The following is a 7,934-nucleotide window of genomic DNA, read 5'->3' as shown; positions in this document are numbered from 1 at the left end:
TTGCACATGAGCTTCTGCTCATTTACTAAGCTCTGGAGCAACTGCTCTTGCAGCATGCAACTGCACTTTGCGAAGTGCACAGCCTTTAGTAAATCAACCCCAGCCTGCAATACCAACAGCCACCACTAGAGAGAGACTCACCCAAAATCTAGCTGTCTGGGCACACACAGGCAGATCTAAATCTCATATTTAATCTGGTGTACTGTGATGGCTGTTTGGTAGTTAGGTGATGTCCCCACACCTCTGAGATTCCCCAAGATATCCTGTGAGTCGGAACCCTAAACTGTTGCCTTTCCCACACGTACATCAGACACACAGACCCCGGTCTGACAATGAGATCTGCCCCTGCCTATGATAACTTCCACACATTGCTACTAATCTGCATACAATCAGATTGGCTTTCTCATTCTCTGTCAGCCAACTGCTGCAATACAGAGAATGTGAGGGTTCAGCCACACAATAAAATCTCATACGGATTAATAAGGATTTACAACCAAGCATACAGGCACTGATGATACAATACACATACAATACAACCTCACAAAGATTAGTAATGATTTCCAATGGAGCATACAGGCACCGAAGATACAATATAATCTCACACAAATTAGAAATGATTTATAACCGAGCATACAGGCACTGACAATACAATATACACACAACTGTCTCTTCAGGTTCCTGCATTCTTTAAAGAAATTAAAAACTGTCTTATTCATTTTTATATTTAATATCTCTAGGTGGACAGTGTATAGAAAAAAGTGACAGAAAGTTACAAAAATACAGAGAATGAAGTTAAAAAGTGAGACATACACACAGCAACTAGAATTAAAAGTAAATGAGATAAACCTTACAGAACTAATATTTCTCTGGCTCCTTGGATTGGATAGAAAACCTAGCTCATTCCCACATCGATGGGACCTCTTAGATATGACAAAGATCTCCTTACACATCAAAGAGGGCTCCACCCACTCCGACTAATATAAATGTCTCCGGTTATGAGTTATGGATTTGGAAGTGAGGATAATGGTCTGGAATGGTGTTCTGTATATGTAAAGTCTAAACTCCAATACTTCAGGCCTACAAGAACCAGAAGCACCATAGAAGGACCTCAACATTAATAATTCACCATAATTTATCAAAGCACTAGAATGTGTGGTGTCACATGGCTCGCCTTTGGGCCTTCACACTTTCACAGATGGTTTTATGATTGTGCATTGTTGTACAGGACAAGAGTTATTAGATATTTACCTTTTCCAGATTTTATTGAAGACTGAACTTCACATTTGTCCCAGGCCAGGTGAGACTTCTCCCCTCCAGTCATTGATCATTGGTGCAGCGTATGTCTGAATTGTCCCCTGAGAACACACAGGATTCAACTAACCCCCAATGGGCACATCATACACATGAAAGCATGGTTTTGTGATCTGCTGCTGCCAGTCTGCTGGACAGCTCCCTCTGTATCCAGACAACTTATGAAGTTTCTGGATGATAGGTGTGGAGCTACGCAGATACTAGCATGAATATTATTACAGCCCCGGCCTATGCCAGAAAAGCAGGCTCTGAAGGCATGTTGGGAGACTGTATTTATTCTTAGAGCACACAGAGCTCTGAGACTTCTCCCAGAGTGGAGAAGCCCAGCCTGGAGGGGGTACGCTACCCTCTCCGGAAGAGGCTGCCATGTGGAGGCCTCAGGTGGGCGACCTAAGGGAGGAAAGCAGAGACCCGGGTGCTTAGAAGAAGCTGACTGAGGAGAGCTGTTTGCCATAGATCTGTCTGGTATCACTGGAGGGGATTGTTTAGAAGATTGGAAGGAGTACAGACATTGCTGGTTCTTGGGACTTTGTGCTCTAGCTACCCCTCTGGTGCCCAGTTATAGTCAGCTGTGAGTCTATTAAAGGGGACACATGGCTGATGCCCTGAAGAGATTTGTCCAGACACATTTCTACTTAAAGGGACTTTGCTCTAGTGGCTCTATCACTACTTAAGCTAAAAAGAAGATCAGGTCCTCAGTTGTACATAGTTCTTATCCTTGGGGTATTCCACCACTTCCCTCATCCCTATCCAAGTTCTCCCAAAATAAAAACAACGAAAATAACATCCCCTAGACTGGTTTTTGGAGAAAGAGTGAATGAGCCTGTTGTGTGCCTGGCTGCTAGGCTGAAGTTGGGAAGACCTGAACAAGTATTTCCTGCAGCTCCTATGAGAGTAGCGCTACATTAAAGCAGACCTTCAGTCATTTTTTCAACTTTCCATCTATTAAAACTTCTGCCCTTGTTGTTTTAACTTTGGATAGTAAAACCTTTTTTTTTTCCTGAAAGTAAATACCTTATATAGCCCACTTCCTGTTTCTTGCCTGGTAAAAAGCCTAGGCTTATGACATCATGCGCAGCTCTCTCTCTCTCACTCTCCTGAGAGTTTGCCGGGAAGGGAGGGCTGATGAGTCATAAGAGGGCCAATGAGAGCTGCAGAGCTGGAGCTGTGTGTCTGTGTAAATCCAGGAAGTGAACAGGCAGCGGCTTCAGCTGCCCACAGTTAAAATGGATGCAGCCAGACTTAGTGGAGGGAGATTTCTGCAGCATATTTGGCAAGTACAGAATCACAGTATATGTAAAATAATATGCAAAGTGGTTGGAGGGAAGCTTCAGAATGGCAAAGATGTTTTTATTACAAATTATGTGAGCAGACTGCAGTTCTTCTTTAATGAACCTTGGCGAGCATTCCTGTATATTGGAATTACGTTTTTCTGACTGGATTGTAATAGGAAAAAATATCCAAACCTACCTGCTCTGCTGGCCGTATCATGACAAGGATGTATGGGAGGAGCACCCTACTAGTGAGAGGAGGTAAGGAGTAGCCTGCTACTGGTTAGTGGAGGTAAGGGAGGAGCCCCCTGCCAGTTAGAGTCAGTAAGGCTGCTTTCACACTGGGGCGGTAGGGGGCGTCGGCGGTAAAACAGCGCTATTTTTAGCGCTGTTTTACCGCGGTATTGGGCTGCTAGCGGTGCGGTTTTAACCCCCCGCTGGCGGCCGAAAAAGGGTTAAAACCACTCGTATAGCGCAGCTATAGCCGCGGTATTGCCGCGGTATAGCCGCGCTGTCCCATTGATTTCAATTTCGGTGAATACACCGCTCCTTCACCTCTCCAAAGATGCGGCTTGAAGGAGATTTTTTCTTCTCCTGCCAGCGCACCGCTTCAGTGTGAAAGCCGTCGGGCTTTCACACTGAACAAACAGCGGAGGCTGTTTTGGGGCGGTTTGCAGGCGGTATTTTTAGCGCAATAACGCCTGCAAACCGCCCCAGTGTGAAAGGGGTCTAAGGGTAAAGCTCCCTTCTGGCGAGAAGAGGTAAAATATGAGCACCCTGCTGGTTAGAGGAGGTAATACCTAAGCCCCAGCCTGTTAGAGGAGGTATAGGTGGAGCTCATTCTGGTTAGAGGAGGTAAGAGTGAAGTGCCTGCTGGTTAATGGATGTAAGATAATAGTAAAAGAAGGCTCTTTTATGTGTGCCACATCCCTAAACATAAGTTGTCAAAGTGTAAGTATATACCTTCCATCAGGGCTTTTTTTCAGGGGGAACTTGGGGGAACTCAGTTCCACCACCTCTGGCTCAGACCCTTTGGTGCCTGCTCACCACAATCACTTGTAAACACAGAAGTCTGGTTTCTGTGTTTACAAGTGACAGCTCTGCACTCTGCGTGTAACCCCCATGAACTCTGCACTCTGTATGTAATGCAATCCTGATATTTAATGCCCCTTTAAGACACTTCTACTGTTTGTGAAATATGACCACACCCACTATTTGATGGGGTTTGGGGGGGGGGGGGTCGTGGTTAAGTTCCAGCACCTATTGTTTGAGAAAAAAAGCCCTGCCTTCTATAGACTTTGACGACTTATGTTTAGACAATGCAAGGGTGAAGTCCCCTGCTGATTAGAGGAGGTAACGATTAACCCCCTGCCAGTTGGATGAGATAAAGGTAAAGCCCCCTGCTTATTAGAGAAGGTAAATGTGGACCCCCTGCCAGTTACAGGAGGTAAGGTTGAAGCCCCCCAGCTGGTTAAAGGATATAATTGTTATGTTTCCTGCTAGTTAGAGGGTGCAAAGATGAAGCCCCCTGCTGGTTAGAGGGAGCATGGCACAAGATAATAAAACATGCAAAAGCAACATACAGAGAAAAACATGTTATTGTTTACCATAATTCTACAACCATATAACTATAAATTATCACCCTGAACTTTAGACTGAAATCAGCCGATTGCTATTCCCAGCTAAAACGAGAAAATTAGGAGATTACAACTTTAAAAATGTACAACAGTAGTTGAAATAAGAAATAAGATTTAATGGAGCCACAAGAAGGTACCGTGCAAAGTCCATACATACAGAATCAGAACAGATACCGAGAATTATACCCGGCATACAGGACAAGAGAAGTGGTACTGTGCAGAGTCCATACATACAGAATAAAGCCCCGTACACACGATCGGATTTTCCGACAGGAAATGTTGGATTTGAGGTTGTTGCCGGACAATCCGTCCATGTGTACGCTCCATCGGACAATTGTTGTCGGACTTTTCGCCAACAAATGTTGGCTAGCATGTCTTCAAATCCTCCGCCAATGAATGTGTGTTGTCGAACTTTCCGATCGTGTGTACACAAGTCCGTCGGGCAAAAGTCCAAAGTACAAACACGTATGCTCGGAAGCAGAAGCGATCGGTCTTGTAAACTAGCGTTTGTAATGGAGAATTAACATTTGTGACGCGGCAAATTATGAAATCTGGAAATGCAGCGCACATTCTCTTCTTCTTTAATGGGATAATAATGAAGCTGCTTTGCTGGTGATACTGATGGAGTTATTGCAAACAAATTTCCAAAGGCTTTTTTTTTCTCGTGATATCAAGAATAATATTATGTTTTTTTTTTTTTTTTATTTGTGCAAGTTATCACAACACCATTATCCTGTAGTTTTTAAGAACAAAGATACAACTATGTTGGTGTCCCTTGTTAATTTTACATTGTATTTTTTTAAATGTAACTGCCTACTCCCAAACTGTCATTTGAAGAAAAACACATAGCCAAGTAATATTCTCCACAATTTTTTTATTGTGCATTAAAAAAAAATTAGACATGCTATCTGCCAATAGAAAATAACCAAAAAGTACATTCTATGCATCCAAAAATATAGAAAATATACCGAATCAAATCATTATTCAACCAAAAAAATAAAGTCAAAGCAATAACTCCAAGGCCAATAATAAATAACATGTTATCTCCTCTGACTCCACAACATGGCTGGTTGACGAACGGCCGTTCAGAAATGAACTGAAAAGCGATAAATGAAAAACGCGAAAAGAAAAGCGCGAATCAACACTCACCAAACTTCTACTAACACGAAATTAGCAGAAGGAGCATAAAGGGTGGCGCTAAAGAGTTGAAAAACCACATAGTATGTCTAGTACGTCACTACGTTCATAATTGTTGGCCAACATTTGTGTGACCGTGTGTATGCAAGACAAGTTTGAGCCAACAGCCTTCGGACAAAATTTCACGGTTTTGTTGTCAGAAAGTCCGATCGTGTGTACGAGGCATAAGAACAGATAGTGAGGAATACGCCCAGCGTATAGGACAAGAGAAGTGGTACCTGTGCAGAAAAAAATTATTAAAATAAAAACAAAAATATTTCTGCGCTAGGGAAGATTTTAACACATAAAAGCAGCCTACACCAAAATCTGTGATACCAAATTAGTGCATAAATAAATTAAATAGTGTGTCGCTGAATTAATACAACATGAAAATATACCGTGCTTAATGTGCATAAAACTCTAATATAACCTTATAATAAAAAAATCTCAATTTATAAAGTACAAAAAATGTGAAATAAATGCAAATTTACATTTCATAAAAAATACATCAACATAATAAAATTAGTGTGTTGAAAAAACAATATTCAAATCCTATAAACAAATAATAAGTCTCAATTTATGAATTTAAAAAATCGACAAAATAGGTGTTGCACATTATTTACCTATTTTTTAGATTTTTTAATTCATGAATTGGGACTTATTATTTGTTTATAGGATCTGAATATTGTTTTTTCAACACACTAATTTTATTATGTTGATATATTTTTTTTATAAAATGTAAATTTGCATTTATTTCACATGTTTGCACTATATAAATTGAGATTTTTTAAATTATTATTATTCATGTATATTAGAGTTTTATGTACATTAAAGTGGTTGTAAACCCCTCTGTGCAACTTGTACCTATAGGTAAGCCTATAATAAGGCTTAACTTTAGGTACTGTAAATATCTCCTAAACTTGCGCTCTTTAGGAGATATTTACTTTATAGTGCACCGATGATGTAATCGGTGCATGCGCTGTGAAGAAACAGCCCTCTGTGCCATTTCTTCACTAGCAAGTGCCGTGACGGATGGCTACCAAGTGCATGCGCAGGAGTGACGTCACACAACTCCAGCCAGTCACAGAGCCGGAGTCCGCAAACCCGGAAGGAAGAGGGGCTAAGATTGATGCGGGTTCGACGTGGGCTTCGTTTTCATGTAAGTGCCACATAATGGGCTAGTATGCGATGCATACTAGCCCATTATGCTTTTACTTTGCAGGGGAAAAAAGAGGAAAAATACCCATCAGGGTTTACATCCTCTTTAAGTACGGTATATTTTTTATCATGTTGTATTAATTCAGCACCACACTATTTAATTTATATATTGGTACCTGTACAGAGTTCATACATCAAGAATAAGAACAGATACTGAGAATTACAACTAGCGCATAGGACTAGAGTTGTACTGTGCAGAGTCCTTATATACAGAATAAGAGCAGATACAGAGAATTACACCCAGCATATACTGTAGAACAAAAGAAGTGGTTCTATGCATAGTCCATACATACGGATAGGAAGAGATACTGAGCGTTACACCCAGCGTACAGGGCAGGAGAAGTGGTACCGTGCTGAGTTCATACATACAGAATAAGAACAGATACCAAGAATTACACCCAGCATACCGGACAAGAGAAATGTGATTGATCAGCTCTGATCTCCTGACTAGTTCACTTTAAGGACTACTAAACGGTTGTATATCGTATTCTATTACCACGCGTTCTTCCATTGGTTCTGCCATACTGGAGGACACATCCACCAGGGGAATCCCAGATCACAGAAGAGTCTATTACCCTGTCACACCATTGTATGTCATATTCTGCCTTAATCTGAGACGTCCCCTGAAACAGGATGACAAGTAGGGTGCTACCAGGACAAAAAATAAATCTCCACAGTGAGGATTAAAACAGAGGTCCTAATTTTTACTTGTCTCTAGCCCCTGCGTGGGCGAACAACGAGCTTGTTATATTTCTCTTGTTTACCCAAAAAAACAAAACTCAATAAACATATTGAAACAGAAAACAGAGGTCCTATCCTACTAAGGATTAAAGCAGAGGTCCCAGCCTACTATGTCCAAAGTTAAAAAGAAAGCTGAGACTTTATTCTACCATGACTATTCAAGGTGAATATGATGGGAGCTATGCTTATGGCATGATGGTTACCTAACTAACAGGCTGTAGAAAAAGTACTTCCTCCTGGGTGGGCTGTAGACAGAGGTCTTCCTCCTGGGCAAAGTGGATACAGAGGACATCCTCCAAGTTGGGATGGAGACAGAGCAGATCCTCCTGGGCAGGATGGAGACAGGGGACATTCTTCTGGGCGGGATGGAGGTAGTGGACATCCTTTTGGGTTCGATGGAGACAGAGGATATTCTCTTGGGTGGCACAGATACAGGACACATCCTCCTGGGTAGGATAGAGACAGAGGACCTTCTCCTGGGTGGAATAGAGACAGAGAACGTCCTGGGTGGGAGAGATACAGAGGACAGCCTAATGAGTGGAGCAGAGGACATCCTCATTAATAGGATGGAGGTAGAGGG

Source organism: Aquarana catesbeiana, linkage group LG11 (assembly GCF_042186555.1).
Source record: "Aquarana catesbeiana isolate 2022-GZ linkage group LG11, ASM4218655v1, whole genome shotgun sequence".
Classification (NCBI taxonomy): Eukaryota; Metazoa; Chordata; class Amphibia; order Anura; family Ranidae; genus Aquarana; species Aquarana catesbeiana.
The sequence above is the reverse complement of the archived record's forward strand: the minus strand, read 5'-3'. Positions refer to the sequence as shown.